We start from the raw sequence: 24252 nt of genomic DNA, 5'->3' as shown, positions 1-24252 counted from the left end.
AATTTTGGTTTTTGTCGAGCCTGGCCAGTAAGAACAGGCACTATTATTCCTGGTACCAGGCACTACTGTATCTAATCCTCTCATACTGTTCTTTCTTTGGCCTCAGGTAGTTTTCTCACACACACGTACAAATCAGTACACTCCTGAATGCTGAAGGGGGTCCCTCTGCAGATCTTTAGTGGTCTCTTTGTATGCAGCTCTCTCTTTATAGCCTCTATTTGCTTTGTTCTTTCTAGACTCTCACCTCTGTCTTCTTCAACTCAGGGACTTTGCTGGCTCATCCTGAGCTCCCCCCTCACTATGTGGTGGCCTGCACACTTTCCCGAGACACTATTTGGTCTCACCTCATTTATCTCCTGTCTGTCAACGATCACTCCTTTTTTGCCTGATGTTCAGTGTTTTATAAACCAGTACCATATATTTTTGTCTGTTTTTGGTTTATTTGTTTGTTTGTTTATTTGTTGGACAAGGGGGGTGTTTCAGGCAGAAAGGTAAATTCAGTTCCTATTACTTCATCTTGATTGAAAGCAGAAGCCTCCAGTCCTCAAAAATTATCTTTGATTATAGTCATTTTTAAAAGAAGGAATTATATATACTTCATAGTTTTGAAAAAATGTATTATTTATAGTTGAGTTTAAACAGTTTTGATTCCATTATTTTCTAATTGTATTTTAGGAAAGACAATTAGTTTGCCTCTTTTACTTATTTTTTTTTTCTTTTTTATGATGCTGTTTATTGAGCTTATTTAAATTCTTAAGGTATTTCTTTCATCTAGAAGCGTCTTAACTGCTGTTATAATAGAATGGTGTGGGCTTTGAAGCCAAGCAGATCTGGCTATACCACAGTAATTGTTTATAATGCTGACTACACTGTAGTAATGGTTGCATTGCTTTGGACAAGTGTCTTTTTTTCCCCTTTCTTCTTTCTGTTTGTTCTTGCTCTTTTTTTCCTTTTCTTTTTTACATTTACTCACTCATTCAGTCAGTCATTCTTTCAGGAAATCTTTATTAAAAACCAACGAGGTGTCATACATTATTCTGTATATTAAGAATACTACAACAAAAAAAATCAGAAAAAAATTGCTGTTCTCATAAACTATACGTGCTAGTGTGGGAAGAGAGACAATGAACAAAATAAGAATATCATATAGTGTATTTCATGGCAATAAGTGCTGTGGAAATAATAAAGCAAGGAAAGGGGCATGAGGGGTGGGGAAGTTGATTACAATATTTAGCAGAGTAGTCAGGGAAGGCCTCACTGATGTTTGAGCAAAGATTAGAAAGCTCAGTCATACAGCCATGGGGGAAAGAGGGTGATCCAGGGAAAGGGAAGTGAAAGGTCCTGAGGCAACAGTGTGTTTGGTCTTTTCAAGGAATAACAGGGAGGTCAGTATGGCTAGAGAGAAGCAAGCAAGAGGGGAGAGCAAGAGTGAGCAAGGAGGAAGAATAATAGGAGATAAAGTCAGAAAGATAGATGGGGTCAGGCATGGGACAGATTTGGGGGCTTTGTAGGTCATTGTAAGGACTTTGTCTCTTACCTTGAATAAAATGAGGGAACCATTAGCAGTGTTTGAGCAAAAAAGTGATTGCCTCTAATTTAACATTTTAAAAACACCTTCTGGCTTCTGTGTTGAGAATAGATTGTGGTAAGCTAGGGTGGAAACAGGGAAACCAGGTAGGAGGCTTTGTCCATGTAAGAGGTGATGAAGGCTTAGACCTGGGTAGTGGTACTGTACCTAGTGCTAAGTGGTCAGGCTTACGACATTTTGAAAGTTGAATTGGGATTTTTTGACAGATGGGTACCACCTAAGTAGTAAGTATAATTAGGGATGGTATCTGATCCCTGACGCACTCAAACATTAAATGTTTGGGGAAAGAGGAGAAACCAACAGAGGAGGAGTCAGAGAAGAAAACCAAGAGAATGCAGTAGTATCCTGAAAACCAAGTAGCACTCGGCTACAGAGGCACTTTGGAGTGGAACAGAAGGAAGATGCATTTGTTCATATAGAATAGATTTGATCCATTCTGTGATGTAGCAGATGAGACATCAGGGAAGAGCAGTACATTGGACACTGTATTGTGGGGGGAAAGGTTTAGAGCAGCTGGTGGTGCTCATATGTTAGTCAAGCGATGAATAAAAGCATTGATAATTAGCAGTGAAGGAGTTTATGACTCACAGTCATCACTGCTTTCCAACCCAGGAGGAGAAAAAGTAGACAATCTGAATGACCCAAGTTAGGGATTGGACTGGTAGAAGGACAGATTCACCTAGGGCAGAAGGACCCAGCAACTGCTATGGCCAAAGAGGTGAGAGTTGAAATGGCTGACAGTGAGTGAGGTCCAAGTTCAGGAGGGAAATAAGCAAAGCAACAAAAGGATTGGTTTTATGAGCTGAAGAAATAGAACAATGGAGCAAAGAAGGCTATGAAGGTGAAGTACTTTTAGGGGAAAAAACATTGTACATAAAATTAAAACTCCAACTTGTACATAACTTCCCAGGACCTTGACGCTTCCAGGTTCTTTTCTGAGACTGGTACTGACCACCCTAACTTGCCCTGCAAATTCAGGAAGGGCCTTAGGTCTTTCTACTCTTCTCAGTGGCTGTTTCTTTGCACAGAGAGAGGTTTCCTGTATCCCCTTGCTCCATCTGACTAGGTTAACTCCAAAAGAGTGATTGGGCAACATGCTGGGACTGTATCTACCGTTCAGGACTCATACAGTACGAGGCTGTGCTGTTTATGCCCTTCATTTTTGTTTGGTAATAAGATTGCATTTTATTCCATAAATGGCTGAAGTACCTTGGAAGGAGAATAGTACAAAAACAATAATTCTAAAATAGAAATAAGAATAAAGAAGTGATTCAGAAAATACATAGAACAGTAGAAAACAATCACAGGAGGTGGGAGAAGGGAACACATATGTGCAGACAGTAAGGTATGATTCAGATATGACTCTAAGCTTTATGGCTGTAACAGTGAAAGAACATGTAGTCATTTGCAGAATTTTATCTCAGAGAAAGAAAGGTACATATCCCCAAAGAAAACAAAACTTTTCTTGGGAGTAAATTTGTCCTTTGGGGTTTCTTATAAGAAGTACTAAGTAAGCCATATTTTAAAAAACAAAAATCTAATTAAAACTATTTCAGTGGTCTCCATTCTTTTTGGAATAAAGTCCAGGATTCTTAACACGGCCAACAAGGATGATTACACTCTACAAATACACCCAGCCTTAAATACTCCTGTACACATGCTATATTATCTTGTCCTCTCAAAACCCTTACAAGATAGGTACTATTAATATCTCGGTTTACGACAGAGGAAACTGAGGCACAGCGATTAAACAATTTGCCCAAATCACAGAGCAAGGAAGGCTGTAACATAACCAAGGCTTAAGCCTTAGTCTGACTTCAAAGACTGAGCTTTTAATGACTATACTATACTGTTTATGTGTCCCCTTAAAGTTCCTTGAATTTAACAAGATTTTTCTCTTAGTGACTTTGTATGCTACTGTTTCTTCTGCCTGAAGGATTCTTTGTCCTCCCTACATCCCCTTAAGCATGTCAATTAATTGAATTAAATTGATAGATATTAATGTTATCATTAAAACTACAAATAGGCAAAACATGTAATAGTTTTGTCTGCTATGATGGATAATGGACACAGAAAGCACTTGAGCCCCTGTCTTCAGTTCTTTGGAAACTGACCAGTGGACTTCTTACCAAATCTAATGACCAAATCTAATCTGATGATCACAAAAACCCATAACTAGGCTGATCTCCATACTATTTGTTTTCAAAATAAAACATGTACTTTTTTTTATTGCAGATCTGTGTTCCTGTTTATCCAGAGACCTAGAAAGCCCTTTGCTCTCTACATACTCAAATCTTTCCTTAAGAGGCCTACTTGAAATTCCATCTCTTCAGTAGTCTTTCTCAAATAATTCTACCCACACTGATTTCTTCCTATAAAAGCATTGTAGTTCTCTTTCTTGCACAACACATTTTAGAATTTATCTACATACTACCTTTCATTGTTCTTCATGTGTATCTTTTTATCTCTACTAGACTATAAGCTTCTGTTGAGGACTTAGCATAATACACAGCTTTTTAGAAACACCTATTGAATGAATGATGTCATAGTCTACTTTAGCCTAATACCTCTTATTTACTTAGTGAAACCAACAGAAGAACACTGCCAGGTTAAGTAATGAGGTGCTCTTTGTTCAGTTTCTGAAAGGACTCTTCTGTTGGTTTACACTTCCAGAGATAAACGCGAATGAGGAAATGCAAACTAAATCAAGGAAGAAAATTGGCTTACTCTGGTACACTGAGCAGTTGTTGAGTACTTACTTGGTAGTTATCACCCAACAACGCTTAACATTTTTTCTTCCAACTCCATACCTCCATAGTATAATGGTAAATAAGGACATATACATTTATTTTTATTTTAATCCTTATTCAAGGATATGTTTATTGATTTTTAGAGAGAGAGAGAGGAAGAGAGACACATCAGTGCAAGAGAAAAACAATCGGTTGCCTCCCCTACATGCCCTGACCAGGGGATCAAACCCATAATCTGGGTATGTGCCCTGGCCAGGAATCGAACCCACACCCCTTTGATGTATAGGACAATGGTCCAAACGACAACTGAGCCACTAGGCCAGGGCAAGGGCATATACATTTAATCTGAGTAATTTTTGTTTTCCAGCTCTTATATAGCAGCAGTTGGTGCTCATCTCTAAAGAGTATTATTTTCCTGACCTGGTAGCATGGAACATGTAATGGGAAATGAATTTGCTACAAAGAGCCTTAGGTTATTTATAAATATAGGGGTGAGCAAAAGTAGATTAACAGTTGTATGTGAAACACAGAATTAATTCTTGTATTATTATTCATTAATTATTGTATTATTTTCCATATGAACAATTATAAACCCACTTTGGCCCTCCCCTATATAAGGTTTTAACTCTAAAATTTTCTCTTGGAACCATAGGTATGATTAATAAAAGTTATTTAAGATTCCTGCATTCTTTAGAACGATTTCTCATAGTTCTCCATGTGGTAATAGGCACTAAATGGTGCAAAAATCTTGGGGTGGTCACCTCATCAGACAATTTGAGCACTATTCAAACAATTAAACCGGCAGTCAGCCATTTCCTGCCTGTTAATTAAATTACCCAGGGCCTTTGTTTTCAGACTTCTGCTCCTTGATACACCGTGTCTTTCCAGGCCAAGCATGTGCCTGAGGTTTATTGATTCATTTCCTGTCTTTCCCTTTCAATGGTAACATACTAGGATGCTGGCTATGGTGATTATAAAGGGGCTTTGTTTTAGCCAAAATACCTTTAGACACTTGGTTACTCAGAGAATCTAGTTTAATTTTTGTGGTCTTTGTTTACTATCTTAACAGCATGAAGGTAATGTTAGAAAAATTGTTTATTTGCCTTTTATGAGTTTAAGTAAACTTTGAAATTTTTACTTATTTTTAACACGACTATGACTCTAATTTAGGTTTTAGTTCTTTGGGTTTTTAATTATTAACCAGGGTCCCAATTGCACTGGGACCCTGCTTAAATCCCTACTCACTTCTCCAGTTTGTTACATCCTTCCTTTAGTTTGGACCCTTGTCACTTCTCACTTGAATTACTTTAGCAAGCAGCCTGAAGTTTCTTTGCCTCCAGTTTTGTCCTTTTCTAAACCATCTTTCATGTTGCAACAGGGTGCAGCCAGGGGGACCCCAACTTTCTAAAATGCATATCTGCCCTGGCTGGTGTGGCTTAGTTGGTTGGAGTGTCATCCTGTAACCAAAAGGTTGTGGGTTTGATTTCCAATTAGGGCCCATACCTAGGTTGAGGGTTCGATCCCTGGTCCAGGTGCATACAGGAGGCCACCAGTCACTGCTTCTCTATTGCATTGATGTTTCTCTCTCTAGAAAGCAATGAAAAAAATATCCTCAGGTAAGGATAAAAAACAATAATATGTAGCTCAGTGGATTGAGCGCGGGCTGGGAACCAAAGTGTCCCAGGTTCGATTCCCAGCCAGGGTACATTCCTGGGTTGCAGGCCATAACCCCCAGCAACCACACATTGATGTTTCTCTCTTTTTCTCTTTCTTTCTCTATCTCTATCTCCCTCCCTAAAAAATAAAAATAAATAAAATCTTTAAAAAAAATAAAAAAAACAATAATATAAAAAAGTACAGATCTGATCCTTGTCAGTTTTGTACTTAAAATATTTCTGTGGTTCCCACTGCCTTCAGTATAGAATTGATATTATGATGCAGCCCCTATATACCTTTCTGGTCACATTCCCATCACATCTTGTATGAGCTTTAGTAACAGCATAATCTACTATGCAGATGTATTAGGCGAATGTTGCTTTCACATGTCTAAGGATGGTAGATGTCAGTGCAGAAAGATTAAATTCGTGTATGCTTCTGAAGGGTATGCAAAAGTTCAATTCATGCAGATTAAATTAGACTGTCCTTGGGTATAAAATTTAGGGTTTTTTAAATTTTTATTAGCTGCATGTAAAATAGTTACCTTTGAAGAGGTCAGATCTAATTGTATTATTTATAAATCTTTCTGTTTAACTTTTAGGGAAACTAGTAACTACATGAAAAAGCCAGCATGATTCATGATTCAAAATCTTGTTGCTCTCCCCCACGCCATTGTTTGATTTGGGTCAGATGGTAAAAGAAAAGTCTGGAGTAAGATCTGTGTGCGAGTCCTGGTTCTGACTTCTAATGTAAACCTCTGGAGGTAGCCATATGTTTCTGAACTTCAGTGTCTTCTAAAAATGAAGGGCTTATTTGAGTTTATTAAGTAGTGTGTGCTTGATACTATAACTAGTGCTTGGGATTTAAAAGAAATGAATGACTTGGCCACTGCAATAGAAAAAATCATAGTCAATTTTCTAGTTCTAAAAAGTTGATGTCTATAAATAAATCTCAGGAAACAAAAAAATGTGAATATTTGATGAATGAAATGGATTCGTCAGAGATAACTAAATATATTTTAAGCTTCATATATCTGGAATTGTAAGCATGACAGGACTTAATTGTTTAGACACGTTCTAAAAAGCAGTTGTTATTCCGTTAACTTCTATTTTAATTTCAGCTATCTCCTACTGATTATTGGCAGCCTGCCTTTGTTATGGTTCAAAGCTGACATTCTGTGCTGTGAGCAGTGAGTTTCTCCCATGTCTGGCAGCTGCATCTGCAGCTAGGCTACAGTGAAGGGTGAAAGAGAAGCATCAGCTATTCTGATCTTGGCCCTAACCATACCCAGCCAAATTCTATTCATGTGAAGCTTTTGGGAGTCTGTGTTTTCTGTTTCTCTAAGGATGATTTTCCATTAAGTGATTCATACTATTAAGGAATTTCAATAAGATTGAGTTAATTAAGAGGGAGAGCTACTTCTTTGTTTGTGAAAAAAGAGAACCAGAAATAGATTTTATCTGCTAATTAAGGTGGTCAGAAGGATGGATTTCCTACTTAGGATAAAATCAGAAAACCATAGTCCACTTTAGGGAATAATCTTTTCTTCCCCTTTTGGAGAACATTCTTTCTGCTTTTAGAAAGAGATCTCAGAGTAAGACTTTGTGTTTCTGAAAATGACTGCATTCATGTATGAACATGAATAGATACTCTGATTGTGCTATTGCTCCATTGTCTACTTTCATAAATTATTTATTTCTATGAGAGCAATACATTGTGTATTGAGGGTCTGTTGTATACCAAACATGATCCTAGGTGCTCAGAACACATGAATATAGAGTCCTTTCCCTCTTGGAGTTTATATTTTAGTGACAGTACTTCATGTTGAAAGGATTAAAAGAGAATGTATTATGCCAGTGTTTCAGAGAAGGTGGATATGAAAGCCTGGTTGAGGATGAAGATTTGTTCTTTTATAAAAGGTGGTCAAGGAGAGCCTACATTTGTGTACAAACCCAAAGAAAGAATGCATCAGAATATATTTTTTTAAGACCTTACATGCCTTGAGGCCTTGCATGTTTACTCTAATACTTAATAGTTGGTCTTGGTATAGAATTTTAATCTGGAAACAATTTCTCTTCAGAATAATGAAACATTACTTTATTGTCTTGTAGTTTCCAGGATTGCTTTTGAAAAGCTTTAAACTGATCCAATTCCTGATCCTTTGTTGTGAATTACTGTTTCTGACTGTCAACTTGTAAGATTTTTTTCTTTGTCCCCAGTATTCTGAAATTTCACAAGGATGTGCCTTGGTATAGGTCTGTTTTGCTTCTTGGTACTGGGCTATTGGTGGGCCCATTTAATCTGGAAACTCATATCCTTTAGTTCTAGCAAATTGTCTAGAATTACATAGTTGATGGTTTCCTTCCCTAATTTTCATCATCTTCTCTTTCACAAATGCCTGTTATTCAGATATTGACCTTCCTAGATTGTCCCTCTAATTTTTTTTTTAATTTTCCTCTTTTCCATGTCTTTTTCTTTTTGCTCCACTTTTCTTTCACGGTTTTTCTACAGCTTTTATTTTGCTATCATATTTTTAATATCTATGAGTTAATTTTGTTCCCTGAGTGTTTGTTTTAAAAGAATTCATTTTTATGTGATGATTTTACAATGTCTTACCTCTGAGGACAACAATAATTTTGTTATGTTTTCTTCTTTTGATATAGTGTCTTTGTTCCTCCAAGTTGATTGATTTCTGTTGCTGTGTATGTTTTAATCTGTGTGTTTATGTTAAGAGGTTTTTTTTGATGATTCTTGGGATGTTTGCTTGTCAATTCCTAGTTAAGAACAAGAGACCAAGAGCCAGTAGATGGGATTTGTCCGCTGTGAGTTTTGCTGTAGGAGTGATTTGATCATGATCTTTTATTAGAGATTCCCAATGTTTGTACCTTTATTCTTTTTAAAATATATTTTATTGATTATGCTATTACAGTTGTCCCATTTTTCCCCTTTCACTCCCCTTTGCCCTGCATACTCTTTCCCACTCACATTCCCCCGCTTTAGTTCATGTCCATGGGTCATACTTATAAGTTCTTTGGCTTCTACATTTCCCATACTATTCTTCCCCTCCCCCTGTCTATTTTCTACCTACCATCTATGCTACTTATTCCCTGTACCTTTTCCCCCTCCCTCGCCCCCCCCCCACTCCCCTGTTGCTAACCCTCCATGTGAACTCCATTTCTGTGGTTCTGTTCATGTTCTAGTTGTTTGCTTCATTTGCTTTTGTTTTTGTTTGAGGCATGGTTGTTAATGATTGTGAGTTTGCTGTCGTTTTACTGTTCATATTTTTAATCTTTTTCTTTTTTTAATATATGTTATTGATTATGCTATTACAGTTGTCCCATTACCCCCCTACATTCCCCTCCACACCCTCTCCCATCCACATTCCCCCCCTAAGTTCATGTCCATGTGTCATAAGTTCTTTAGCTTCTACATTTCCCTTACTATTCTTGCCTTCCCCCTGTCTATTTTCTACAACCATCTATGCTACTTATTCTCTGTACCTTTTCCCCCTCCCTCCTCTTCCCACTCCCCTGTTGCTAACCCTCCATGTGATCTCTGTTTCTGTGGTTCTATTCCTGTTCTAGCTGTTTGCTTAGTTTCTTTTTGTTTTTGTTTTAGGTGAAGTTGTTAATAATTGTGAGTTTGATGTCATTTTACTATACATGTTTTTTGTCTTTTTCTTAGATGAGTCCCTTTAACATTTCATAAAATAAGGGCTTGGTGATGATGAACTCCTTTAACTTGATCTTCTCTGGGAAGCACTTTATCTGCCTTTCCATTCTAAATGAGAGCTTTGCTGGATAGAGAAACCTGGGATGTAGGTCCTTGCCTTTCATGACTTGGAATACTTCTTTCCAGCCCCTTCTTGCCTGCAAGGTCTCTTTTGAGAAATCAGCTGACAGTCTGATGGGAACTCCTTTGTAGGAGACTGTCTCCTTATCTCTTGCTGCTTCTATAATTCTCTCCTTCATTTTAATCTTGGGTGATGTAATTATGATGTGCCTTGGTGTGTTCCTCCTTGGGTCCACCTTCTTTGGGACTCTCTGAGCTTCCTGGACTTCCTGGAAGTCTCTTTCCTTTGCCATATTAGAGCAGTTCTCCTTCATTATTTGTTCAAATAAATTTTCAATTTCTTGCTCTTCCTCTTCTGCTTCTGGCACCCCTATAATTCAGATGTTGGAACGTTTAAAGATGTCCTGGAGGTTCCTAAACCTCTCCTCATTTTTTTGAACTCTTGTTTCTTCATTCTTTTTTGGTTGGATGTTTCTTTCTTCCTTCTTGCCCACACCATTGATCCATTGATTTGAGTCCCAGTTTCCTTCCCACTGTTGGTTCCCTGTACATTTCCCTTTATTTCACTTAACGTAGCCTTCATTTTTTTTATCTAATTTGCCACCAAATTCAGCCAATTCTGTGAGCATCCTGATCACCAGTGCTTTGAATTGTGCATCTGAAAAGTTGGCTATCTCTTAATCGCTTAGTTGTATTTTTTCTGGAGCTTTGATCTTTCATTTGGGCCTTTTTTTTTTTTTTTTGGGTCTTGATGCGTCTGTTACGTAGTAAGGACAGAGCCTTAGGTGTTTACCCTCATCACTGGGTTGTGATGCTGTATGTGAGGAAGGGGTCAAGACAGAACAATGGCACTTGCTCCTCTCTCTGCCAGATTTCAGTCACTTCCCCTGTTTCCCACAAGCAAATTGGGCCCTTCTGGTGCTGTTCTCATGTGGATGGATTTGTGTACGTTCTAGGACCATGTGGGTCTCTCCCAACAAACTCTCCTATGAGGTTGGGAGTTTCTCTTGCTGCCTCAACCCTCACAGGTGTTTCAGTCAGTGGTTTGGGGCTTTTTTTCCCTGAGCTGGGGCCCTCGGTTGCATGGTCCGTCCTGCTCCCTAGTTGTTTTTCCCCGTTTATCTGTGTGTGAATGTGGAACCACCCAGTATGCTATCCACTGCCTCACTGGGTCACCTGCTGCTACCTTGCCAGCCTGCTGCAGCCTTGTGCGCCCTGCTCCACAATCCAAAAATTATGGTACACTTCACGAATTTGTGTGTCATCCTTGCACAGGGGGCATGCTAATCTTCTCAGTATTGTTCCAATTTTAGTATATGTGCTGCCAAAGTGAGCACTGTACCTTTATTCTTGAGTTGATAGTCCCAGAAGATTCTTCTAGTCTTCCACCCAGAAGGTAAAAGCCTGGTTTTGCCATAGTTTTGGCCTCTTGGGTAAGGAAAGCTGATCTGTGTCAGTATCCAATATGCATGTTTACTTAATCTCCCTATTTTCCATGTGCTATCCCTGTCCTCAACTGTGCCTAGAGTCCTTAAATCTAGAAACCGTCTGCTTTAGTCTCTCAAGAGACTGTGATTTCTTCTGGAGTAGAAGTTAGGACGCTCACCCAATTGCATAGAAGGAGAGATGAGATCTGAGGATTGAATTACTTCAACTGACTACCCTTGTTTTAGCTTTACTCACACCAACTTTCAGAGTTCCTTGTGCCAACAGTTCCTGTCTTTGTGGGATTCTCCTGTTAGTTATATTGATTAAAGGCATTTTCCATTACCGAGGCTTCAGTTTTCTCAAGTCAGTTGAGGTTCGTATTTCCATAATTAGATTTTTTTATTCCAAGTTCTCTTGAATTCCTTTTCCCTTTTACTGTTCTCTCTTTTTTCTTTCTTAGATGTGCTATATCTCCTTATTTGGGGGATATATTAAATATATGTATTTATCTCTAGATGTTCCTTTTTTCTTACCACTTTGTTTTTCTTTAACTACTTGAACGTAGTTATAACAACTCTTTTCATGACATTGTCTGATAATTCTGTCATTTCTGGGTCTGTTTCTGTCACCTTTCTCCTGGACTTTAGGTTACATTTTCCTGCTTCTTGGTATGTCTAATACTTCTTCTTTTTTTTTTTTAATTATTACTGGATGCTATACATTGTGATCTTTACGTCGTCAAGTTTCTGGAATTCATTGCCTTCATTTAAAGGGTGTTGAGCTCTATTAAGCAATTTATAGTTCTGTTTGATCCTTTCAAGTTTTGATAGGGTAGGTGTTACTGTATTGCCTTTACACTATAGATAATTTAGTCCTTTAAAGGTTTTTACTGAATGCCTTGAATGATCAATGAGAACCCTCCACTTTGGCTGGTGGAAATTTTAATGATTCTCAGCCCCATGTGAGCTCTGAGGACCACTCAGCTCACAGCACCTTAGTCATTCTTTTCCCTTATAGAATTTCATCCTGTGCACACATGCCTTAGTGTTTAGTAAAGAATTAATGGCAGCCCCATGGAAAATTGCGAACTTCTTTTTTTCTGCTTAGCTCAGGAGGGACTCCACAGAACTTTGTTCCACATCTTCTAAAAAACTCAGGTTTCTTGAACTCGCATTTCTTTTTCCTCCACTCAGCAAGACCTTAGGCATGTTCTGCTTGGGATCTCTGCAATGTGCCTCCAGATGAAAGCCAGGAGGTTGGAGGGATCCGTTCACTCGCTTTTCCTCTCTCGGGGATCATAGTCTGTGTTGCCTATTGTCCAGTGTCTGAACACAGTTGTTTTATATATTTTGTCCAGTTTTCTAGTTGTTTTAAATAAAGGGTACATCTGGTTCCACCTACTACATTATGGTCAGAAGTAGAAGTTAACATAATTATTTTACAATCTCATTGTGATTGTATTTTAACCCTTTGTTAGGACATGTTCATTCATTTGTTGATCTTGCTTTCTGTTTTAAATGGTATTTACATTCCTTGAGCATTTGCTCATTCTTTATGTGTGTATGCATCTTTGTAATTGAAATTCATTACTAGATTCTCTCCTCCCTCTCCTTATGCAGCCTGCTTGGGTGAGGGCTAAGACCTGCCATTGGAGTTTTCATTCAATTTTTCATGACAGTAAAAGAGCAAGTAGAAAATATTTCTGGGCTACATATTTTGGTGGCTGATCTACTGGTGATTAACATTTCTTTCTGTCTGGATGTCACTAGCCACCCAGAACACTGCCCTGTCTTTCTAAGATCTTATATTCATTACTCCCCCAGGGTCATACACCCTCTCTCACTGCCAGAGGTGTTATGCAAGGGATGATTTTATTTAGCTGCAATTAATGTGGTATTCCAACTAATAATGCTGTTGATTGCCACTTGGCCCTTTTCTGTTTCTGTATTCCGCCTTGGGGCATGAACTGATAGTCCTGTCACCATTTTTTGTGTTTGTATTACCTCTAAAGATCCATGTTGAATCTTAGCCTGTGATTTTCCTCTTTAGCTTGATTTTATCAGTTGTAGATCATTCGTGCTTTTTATTTTATATTTCTATTGCCTTAACCCTAATCTAGTCCCTCATTAACTTCTAGATCATGATTAGCTTTGCAAATACTCTCTTGCCTCTGGTATTTATTTCCCTTATCTACCCTATGCACAGTTGTCAGGCTAATTTACAGCTAATTCATTCACATTCTCATGGTTTTGACTGTCGTAAAGTACCATTATTAGTTTATGTATCTTTCTTCTCTTCCTCTGTGAGCTCTATGGGTAGATCCATATCTAACTCATTTTCTTTACAGTATCCTGTAGAACACAGGTGGCAAACACAAGGCTCGAGGGCTGAATCTGGCCCGCCACCTTGTTTTATCCAGCCTGGCACCTTGGTTCTATCCAGTGGCAGCGCCAAGCTCCTTGCCCCTAGATAAGGAGTAGATATATTTACACAGTCTTAAAATTATATTCAGCCATTTGAAAGCAACCTTGAGGCTGATGTGACCCCCAGTGAAAATGAGTTTCACAACCCTGCTGTAGAGTGTCTGGTACATACTAGGCACTCAGTAGTTGAATGAATTAGGTAGGACTTGTTTTGCTTTTAAGGTATATTATGTTTTTAAATATGGAGTGGTTAGGCAATCATTACAAATGTATGAATGGTTTTTATTTTTCAGTAAGAATTTGATAATGGATTAATAATTTTTGAATATTGATTTTATTGATTCACAAAAAGTAAGCACTACCTTAAGAAGAATGACCAAAAAAACACCCCATCAACATTACAGTTAGGCATTATACAGGGATTGGGAAAAGTAGGTTTACAGTTGTGAGTGTGTGAAAAACAGAATTTATTATTTTATTATTAATCAACGTATTACTTACCATATGAACAACTGTAAACCCACATTTGCCCACCCCTGTATTTAGTGTCTGCCACAGTGTCAAATATAGAAAATCTTATTTTCCCAAAAAGAACTGAGAAAAAGGGGAAATTGTTTTCTAACATAATAGACATGTGACATATATCTCATTTTCAGTATTATTTTTTTACTGATTTCAGAAAATTCACATTTGCTTAGAATGGAAAAAGCTCTCCTACACATTCACCTATTAGTTTATTTACAAACATACTCTAAATATACAGTGTCTCATGCTGCAAAACAAGAAGGATCCTGAAGAAGAAGAAAGCTAAAAGACTCAGAAGCTGTTACAAAAAGGTTTTGCTTCCACATGGTGTGAGAAATTTGATTTACAAATCTAGTACTGCTTTTTTGACTAATACCCTAAAATCTTTCTGGACCTCTACTTATTTATTTTAACTGGAATACAATTATCGTGGTTGCAAAAAATTAGAAATAAAAATTTCATTTTTATTCTTTGTTCCTGTGTCTTCATTTACATGTTTTTCCCTGTTTTTGGTATTGAAGTATAATTTATGTACACTAAAGTAAACAAATATTAAGTTTATAGCTTGATGAATTTTCTACATATGTACCTTCTTAAGTAACCATCTCCTAGGACAGGACATAGAATATTTTCGTCACCCTGGAAAGCTCCCTCATGCTTCCTCCCAATCAGTATCACCACAGGAGTAACCACTGGTCTTATCTCTGTCACCACCCACCAGTTCTTCCGGTTTCTAAGTTTCAAATAAATGGAATACTATTCTTCTGTGTCTACTTCTTTTACTTGACCTTTTTATCTGTGAGATTCATCCTTGTTAATATATATATATATATATATATATATATCAGTCATTCATTCTTTTTTATTACTATTATATATTTTACAGTTTACCTTTTTTAAAAAAAGTGATACTTATTGAAGAAATTTTGGAAAACATGTAAAAGGGAAAGTGGGGATAAGGGACAATAAGACCCTTTAGTGCCTCTAAGACAAATATTTCTAAGTTTTGGGTTGGTTTCTTCCACTTTTATTCTTTGTATCTACACATAGTTTTGCATATTTGGAATCATGATAGGTATTATATTTACATATCCATTTTTATTATATAACACAAGTATTTTGAGAATCACTGAGAAAGGCCAGTTGTCTTTCTGCTTAGCCTTGGCTGAAATTACTAATGGGCTGGAATTTTCATTTATTCATTTAGTAATTCAGCAAATATTTGGTCAGCCCCTGATGTGTGTCAAGCACTATTCCAGAAAAGCACTGTTCCTATCATTGTTCTAGATTCTAGGCCTGAAATAGTGGACAAGGTAGGCAAAGTCCCTGCTCATATGGAGGTTGCAATCTACACTGGAGAAAAATAGACATTAAACAAATAAGAGTGAAAAAATTTTCAGGTAGCAGTAAATGCTATAAAGAATTCATATAGAATTTATAGCTCCATGGATATGGAGCTATAGGAACTTTCATGTACTATTGGTAGTGTGTAAAATATATATAAAAATATATATCCCGTGACTTAGGAATCTTCCTCTATTTCATGTACTTACAAACTAAGATGCACCTAAAAGAATGTTCATAACAGTACTGTTTTTAATAGTTTCAAACTGGAAACACCAAAATGTCCACCAACCATAAAATAGATAAATACATTGTAATATATTCATATAATGGAATACTATACAGCAACAAAAAACAAAGGTACTTACAACACTATGAATGGTTCTTTAAAATACATGTTGAGAGAAGAAAACACACAGAACACATTCTATTTATGTAAAATCCAAAAATATGCAAAAAGTAAGCTATATTGTTTGGGGATACATACTTAAACAATAAAATTATTTTTAAAAGTCAAAGTGATTACCATAAAAGTCAGTATAGAGTTACTTCTGTGTAGAGGGAGAAAGTTGTGATTAGGAAGGGGAATGTGGGGAAGATGCTTCTGGGAAGCTAGAAATGTTCTATTCCTTGACCTTAGTTGTGGTTATATGTGTGTTTATAACAATTCACTAAGCTGCAAGTTTATGTTTTAGGCACTTTCCCATTTGTGTTTTATATTTTAAACAAAACAGTGGGATGATAGCATATGAATAGTGGTTGGGTAGGTGTATGGGTGTGCATGTTATCTGACAGCTTTATGGAGGAAAAAGTGACAGTAAACTATACATGTAAACTCTTCAACTGAAAAATTTAGTCATATGTATTAACCCATGAAACCATCACCACAATTAAGATAATGAATGGGTCTACCACCCCCAAAACTTTTGTTATATCCCTTTGCAATCTTCCCCTCCCACCTGTTCCTCATCCCCAGCCAACCAACCATTGATCTGCTTTCTGTCACTATACATTAGCTCCTAGAATTCTAGAATTTTGTATAGATTAAATTATATAGTAGAGATGAGGTCTGTCCAGAACATATCCAGTCATACAATATGAAAAATAGAGACATTTAGTGAAGAAGTTACAAGAAATATTGTATGTAGGACAGTGAAGCCTCAGTCCCCTTCAGAGGTGCAATGGGACCTCACACAGTTCTCCCAGTCGCCATCAACTGCCCTGTCATATTTTCCTGAATTTCATCGATGGTCTGAAATCTCTTCCCTTTCAAAGGTGATTTTAGTTTTGGGAAAAGCCAGAATTCTAGGCTGTAGAGGGGCTTAGTCACCTGGGTGATTTGATGTTTTGCAAAAAAAAAGTCTGCATGAGACATAATGCAGGAGTGGGTGTGGTGTCGTGATGAAGCTGCTAATCACCAGTTACCCATACCTGCCTCCTTCTTAATCATCTGAAGAGTTTTTGTGTAGGAATATTCAAGCCTAGTGCAAAATTTGATGCAAGTTCATTGCTCCCCTTGCTCAGTCATTTTGAATGCAATGGCCACACAGTACACATGCTCACTCAATGGCATCTACTACCCCCACTGACTAGTATAGTGAAGTTGTCATGTTCACATGTGCACGTTCCAGTCCACTCTCTTTGGCTGCCAGGTTACATTGATATAATGAAAACTGCTCTCATTATATTAACAATGGCTGAACTTTTTCTGGACAGACTCGCCCTCTCATGATTGTCTGCTTTCTTTCACTCAGCATAATTATTTTGAGACTCATCTGTATTGCATATATCAGTAGTTTGTTTTTATAAGTATTTTTTATCTCTCTCTATTTTATGACTAATGATGCTTCTTCTTCCCTGTACCTTTTCCCCTCTACTCTTCCCTTCCCCCTTGCCACTGAAATTCCTCCATGTGATCTCCATTTCTCTGATTCTGTTCCTGTTCTGGCTGTTTGCTTAGTTTTTGTTTTCATTGCCTTTATTCTCTTTTAGGTTCATTTGTTTATAGTTGTGAGTTTGCTGCCATTTTACTGTACGTGTTTTTTATCTTTTTTTTCTTAGATAAGTCCCTTTAATATTTCATAAAATAAGGGCTTGGTGATGACGAACTCCTTTAACTTCATCTTATCTGAGAAGCACTTTATCTGCCCTTCCATTCTAAATGAAAGCCTTGCTGGACAGAGTAATCTTGGATGTAGGTCCCTGCCTTTCATGACTTGGAATACTTCTTTCCAGACCCTTTTTGCCCGTAAGGTTTCTTTGCAGAAATCAGCTGACAGTCTGATGGGAACTCCTTTGTAGGTGACTGTCTCCTTATTTCTTGCTGCTTCTACAATTCTTTCCTTCATTTTTATCTTGGTTAATGTAATTATGACGTGCCTTGGTGTGTTCCTCCTTGGGTCCAACTTCTTTGGGACTCTCAGCTTCCTGGACTTCCTGGAAGTCTATTTCCTTTGCCAGATTGGGAAAGTTCTCCTTCATTATTTGTTCAAATAACTTTTCCACTTGTTGCTCTTCTTCTCCTTCTGGTACTCCTATAATTCGGATGTTGGATCATTTAAAGGTGTCCTGGAGGTTCCTAAGCCTCTCCTCATTTTTTTTTGAATTCTTATTTCTTCATTCTTTTCTGGTTGTATGTTTTTTTTTTCTTTCTTCTGGTCCACTCCACTGATGTGAGACCCAGCTTTCATTCCATCACTGTTGGTTCCCTGTGCATTTTTCTTCATTCACTTATTGTAGCCTTCATTTTTCATCTAATTTGTGACCAAAATCAACCAATTCTGTGAGCATCCTGATCACCAGTGCTTTGAACTGTGCATCTGATAGGCTGGCTATCTCTCAGTCACTTAAGAGTACTGGTTGCGAGGTTTTCAATTCTTTTTGAGCCATCTTTTTTTTCCTTTGGTCTGTTCACACCTGTTACGTATGAGGGGTGGAGGCTTAGGTGTCCACCAGGGCAGGGCACTCCAGTCAATGGGTTGTGATGCTGTATGTTGGAGCGGGGTCCCAGAGGGAACAATGGTGCTTGCTCCATCCTCCATGGCACCTCAGTCGCTTCCACCGAGCAAACTGGGCCCCTTTGGTGCCAATTCCCATGTGGGTGGGTTTGTGCACCCTGTGGGACTTTCCAAGGACCTGTCTTGTGAGGCTAGGAGTCTCTCCCTGTGCCACAACCCCCACAGGTGTTCTCAGTCAGTGCCCAGAGGCTCTGTTTCCCAGCGCTGGGATCCTGGGTTGTATGCACTGCCTTGCTTCACTGTCGCCACCTTGCTGGGTCTGCCAGTTGCCCCCCCCCCTTGGCCAGGGTCTGCCAGCTGCCGCTTGTGTGCCCAGGGTCTGCCTGCTGCGGTCTTGCGCACCCCAGATGCCTTACGCACCAGGTCCCAGTGCTCTCTGCTCTCCGCACCTCCACCCAAGGGTGGCTGCAGGACTCCACCCCTCCTGCTGGTCTGGATGAATGTGTCTGTTTTAACTTCTTGGTTGTCCAACTTCCATTCAGATCAATTTTCTGTCAGTTCTGGTTGTTATTCTGTTTCTAAATTGTTGTTGTCTCTATCTTGGTTGTGCAGGGAGGCACAGTGTGTCTACCTGTGCCTCCATCTTGGCTGTAAGTCCAAGGTGAGCCATTCTTATGGAAAAGCAATTTGGGTGGGCCATAAATTAGCTGGGGCAGAGCCTCTAGGAATCTCCAATGTAGGTCAGCCAGTATTAGCCAGGTTGATGGAGTCTGATGGAGTTTCAGATATGGCACCAGCTTGCTGGCTCTGTGTGGGGAGGGTTTAGCAAAGGATCAGTGACCTCTGGTTGCCTTGATGCCAGACACTTCCATTTCTCCCTATATACCACTGGTGCCTTTCAAACTGCTAACCTGGTGCTGGAGCTCAGAGGGAGTGAGTCTGAGTAGGTGAGTCCATGTGGGGGTTCTTGAAGAACTGCTTGGGACTCCAGCAGTTTCTTCCACCAACTCAACCCCCACTGGATTTTACAGCCAAAAGTTCTTGGGACTTTTCTTACTGGTACTGGAATCCTGGGCTGGTGGGTCTGGTGTGGGTCTGAGACTCCTCACTCCCGAGATACCCTTCCCAAACATGGGCGTGGGACCAGCCCATTCCACGTCTGTACCTCCTACCAGTCTGGATGGATGTGGTTTTTTTAATTCCATAGTTGTCATACTTCCATTCAGCTTGATTTCTGACGTTCTTTAGTGATGGTTGTTAATATATTTTAGTTGTAATTTTGATGTGATTGTGTGAAGAGACAAGCCATATCTGCCTATGCCTTCCTCTTGACCCCATCTCACTTAGGAGGCTTTCATTTGTATTTTGTGTGTTTCTGTTTCAGTCTTTTTTTTTTTTTCACAATGATTACGAACAGCTTTTGCTATTGGAAGAAATAAGTGTATTTTCATTTGGAAAAATTTGAGACAGCTGTACAGTTAAGTTCAGAAGATGTGTTAGAGTGTAGGTCTTTCGGAGAAGATACAAGTACATGGGAGGCTATGACAAGTATGTCCTATTGTTGGAATACGTGTTTTGTTTACCAATTAAATAGTCTCCCAGTCAGTGTTTTTGTTCTTGAATTGTTAGTAGGCAAAATGAATACTTTTTTATTGTTCCCTAAATTCTGTCAGCCTATACATTTTAGAATTGATATGTTATGTACCTTGTTAATTCCAGAGTTCTAGCGCCTGTTATATTTCAGCATACTACAGCTGGTGAGAGCAGTGTCACAGTTTCATTCTTTTTTATGTGCATTTGTCTGTCCATCTGTGAGTACAGCATTTTGTTGATCCTTGCACATATTCCATGTATCTGTCTATACTCAGACTTTGAATCTGCTAATAATACAGTATACACTTTAGTTGGTAACCACTGTATTCTAAATAATATATTGTTATTGTGAGTATGTAGCAAATTATTTTTTTCCCAAATCAGGTACATCTTGTCTACCAAGATAACCACAGGTAACCACACATGAAGGTATTGGAATATTTGACATTTATAGTACTATAATGGAAAAGTTACTTAACTAGATACCAGGAGCCCTATGTGATTTTCCTAGTTCTATTATGTTCTTAGGGAATTAACTTCCTCTGCTTGGGAAAGTAACCTAACAAGGGATAAACATTCATTTATTCATTCATTCATGATGATTAAGCAATATAATATTAGGTTGGCCAAAAAGTCATATTGTTTTTCTCCATAAAATAAAACACACATTTTTCATTTTCAACATTAACTTTATCGATTTGGATATTTTGAGTTTGTTGTCTGTTCCCCATTGGTATAACAACATTGAGTGTTCTCAGTGTCTCGATTTGAACATCACCAACTTCAACTGCTCTGTGTGACCATGGAGCATTGCCCAGTGAGAAATCCTAGCTTGAAACTTCACAAACCACTTTTGACACTTTCATCAGTCACAGCATCTTCTCCACACATTATACAAATCTTTTTTTGAGTTTCAGTTACATTTTTACCTTTCTTGAAGTAAAAAAGCATAGTATGATGAAAACATTGTGTATTTTCATCTTCAATATTAAAATGGCTACACAAAAATTCACCAGTTTTGATGTTTTTTTTAAATACATGCTGTATTATAACAGCTGTCACAATACTATCTAACAAAATTGGTTCTAATGAAGTTAAAACAACTAACCACTATTAAGAGCCATCTTACAGAAAAAAACAAATTAACTTTTTAGCCAACCCAGCATATGTAAATATTTTATAAATGACAATGGACAATGCAGATATAGTTCTAACATCTACCTCTGCTTTTGTTATTGTGCTAATTGGGAGTCCTTGTGATGGCCCATATGGCAGGGAGGGATTACAGAAGGAAGATACTGCTAGTACTTTTTCAGTATCACTTTTTCATAGCTAACAAGATCTTTTCTCCAGAATAGCTCTTTTATTTAAAAATAATAATAACTATTCTAGGATTATTCATAAATCTCTGTATATCCAGAAGTTTATCTGGGGGATGAAAAGAGGCAGAAAAATATTTAGTGATTTACCAATAAACACTAATTGAAGGCATATGCAAATGTAGTAGTATCGTCTCGACATTAACCATAAACAGTTCAATAGGCCTGAAAACTTTATTGCTTGACAAGATTCTATAGATCATTGGTGGCAAACACAAGGCCCCTCGGCCCAAATTGGCCCTCCACCTTGTTTTATCTGGCCCAGCACCTTGTTTCTACCTGGCGGCAGCACCGAGCTCCTTGCCCCTAGTTAAGTAGTTACATTTATACAGTCCTAAAGTTGTATTCGGCCCTTTGAAAGCAACTGTGAGGCTGATGTGGCCCCCAGTAAAAATGAGTTTGACACCCAATATATAGAGAGGGGAAGGGAGAAAGAGAAATATCAATGCAAGAGAGAGAAGCATCAGTTGGTTGCCTCCTTACACACCCGGACTGGATATTGTATGCAACCAGACTAGGGATGGAGGATTGAACTGCAGCCTAGGTATGTGTCCTGACTGGGAGTCAAACCTACAGCCATTCGATTACAGGATGACCCTCCAACCATCTGAGCCATGCCAGCCAGAGCAAGACCTTGGGATTTTTTACCTCTCTATTGAAAGCTAGTGAGAAAAAGCTCTTATGATACTAGCATTTCCCTAAAACCAGAAATGTTTCTTGCCTGTCATTTTAAAATATTTATTGTATATGTATTACAGAATTTGTAATAATACAGTGTTCTAGTAGAGTTGTAAAATCATTGGTATAATTATTAGTTTCAGGAAAGTAAAGGTTAAGTATCAATATCTAAAAATATTACATTTTGTTGATCCTAAATAATCACTCTCAACCTCTTATTACATATTTTCTATTTAGACTTCCAGTGAGTTAAACATCAAAATATAAATTCTTTGAATTAAGTGTGTGGCTTATTTTTCCCTAAGTTATTTATATTTAAAATAGGAAAAGTGCTTTTTGTAAAATTAAATAAGGTAAATGAAAGTAAAAATAAAAAGCTTAAAGCAAGGTTGTATTCAATAGAGCTAAAACCAAAGTAAGCTCTACTTTTATGTTTACCTAATAATATGGCTGGTCTCAGTAGGCATGAGTTTTCTAGAAATAGTACCATTTCTTTATGAGTTTCAGCATAGAGGATAAGTTACATTTTCTACCTTTGATTTTATAGATAAAAATAAAATTGATTTTTACTACTTTTAGTGGACATTCTTTGTCTTTTGTTAAGAGTATTTCTGAGTTCAAATTCAATTTATAATATTGTTAACTTGCCTCAAGGACATATGGAAATGTAGTACTTTGCTACATATTTGCTGAAATGCTTAATATTTCCTATCTTTTGCATGGCATATTGGTGTTTAAGTCAATAAATTAAAATTAAATAAAGGTAATTTAAATTGGAGTTATTAGCTCTGACTGGTGTGGCTCAGTGAGCTGGGCATCCTTCTGCAAACCTAAAGGTTGCTGGTAGGACTCCTGGTGAAGGCACATGCCTGGGTTATGGGCCAGGTCCCCAGGTGGGGACATGTGGCAGGCAGCCATTGCACATCAATATTTCTCTCTCTCTCTTTCTCCCTCCCTTCCCCCCTATTTAAAAATAAATAATAAATAATACATCTTTAAATTTTAGTTATTAATCTAGTGATCTGTAGGAATTAGATAAGCCTTAATTGGGAAACTTGCTTGTTTTTAGTTTTGGTGTTTTTACGATAAAATAACAAGCTTCATTTTAGTCCAGTTGATGCATACGAAGGCAACCATTGTTTGTACATTCATTCATTCATTCATTGAACAGATATGCATTGAACACCTACAACATAGCAGGCATTTCATTTTGATTTATTTGCTTCTGTATAGTAAGTTCTGATTTTGGCTTTGTCAGTAGCAAATATATTACTCTGGCCAGGATGACTTTGCAGGCTCTGTAGCTTTCTTTTAGTGGGTCGATCATTTTAATGGAAATATTTTGCAACTCCAAATGCATTATATAATGAAACTCTGTATCAAGAGGCCAAGATCAGCTTTTTATACAGATATGTATCCATATGACTTTATGATTGAAGCTGATGCATAAATGCTTTTAAGATCTCATCTAGACAGTTTCTTTAAAAACCTGTCAAATTTATTGAGTATATACTGAAGAACATATAGTGGTAAGGGATAAATGCAGACAACTGTAATTGAACAACAATAAAATAATTTTAAAAATAACTATGATGCATCTCAGGTTTAGTAAGGTTATTTCCTTTTTATTTGTCTCAAGGAATGTTTTGGATTTTTTTAAATTTTCCTCTTTGTATTGGTTGTACTAGTTGTATTGGTTGTACTAGTTGTATTGGTTGTACATTGGATATATTGGTTGTTTAGAAGCATGATTTATAATTTTCACATAATTTTTGTTTGTTTGTTTTACATGTACTTGAATTTTAGTTACTTAACCACTGTGTTCAGAAAACAATATTGATATAATTTCAAAAAAAAGAAGTTAGTGTTAATAATGCTAATAACCAAAACTGACATTTATTGCCAGGCACTCAGCTAACTGCTTTGTACATATTGTCCCATTTAAACCTCACATAGGTTGTTGTGTCATCCTCATCCTCATATAGATGAGAAAGGGGAGACTCAGTGGTAAAATAAGTCTTGATTTAAAAACCCATGCTCTTAACCATTACAATAGTATGTTTTGTAGACTGCAGACCTCAAAATTATACTGGCTAACTATATAAAAATATTTCTAGGTACTATACCAGACCTGCTGAA

General features: G+C 37.6%; 1 protein-coding gene, 1 long non-coding RNA gene and 1 other non-coding gene across 4 annotated transcripts in view; 1 reads left to right on the top strand and 2 right to left on the bottom strand.

Annotated features, from left to right (window-relative positions):
• The window catches only part of SIK2 (salt inducible kinase 2), a 135777-nt gene that overhangs the window by 17779 nt on the left and 93746 nt on the right, over positions 1-24252 (top strand). The window lies entirely within an intron of this gene.
• LOC114501073 lies at positions 11017-11123 on the bottom strand. The gene has a single exon (XR_003684847.1). It is a non-coding gene; the product is annotated as a U6 spliceosomal RNA (small nuclear RNA).
• LOC118501199 lies at positions 11474-23649 on the bottom strand. The gene is made up of 3 exons (XR_004903818.1): positions 23387-23649; positions 20213-20217; positions 11474-11486 (listed from the first exon to the last, which is right to left on the bottom strand). It is a non-coding gene; the product is annotated as an uncharacterized LOC118501199 (long non-coding RNA).

This window comes from Phyllostomus discolor, chromosome 6 (genome assembly GCF_004126475.2).
Source record: "Phyllostomus discolor isolate MPI-MPIP mPhyDis1 chromosome 6, mPhyDis1.pri.v3, whole genome shotgun sequence".
NCBI classification, from domain to species: Eukaryota; Metazoa; Chordata; class Mammalia; order Chiroptera; family Phyllostomidae; genus Phyllostomus; species Phyllostomus discolor.
The sequence above is the reverse complement of the archived record's forward strand: the minus strand, read 5'-3'. Positions and strand labels throughout refer to the sequence as shown.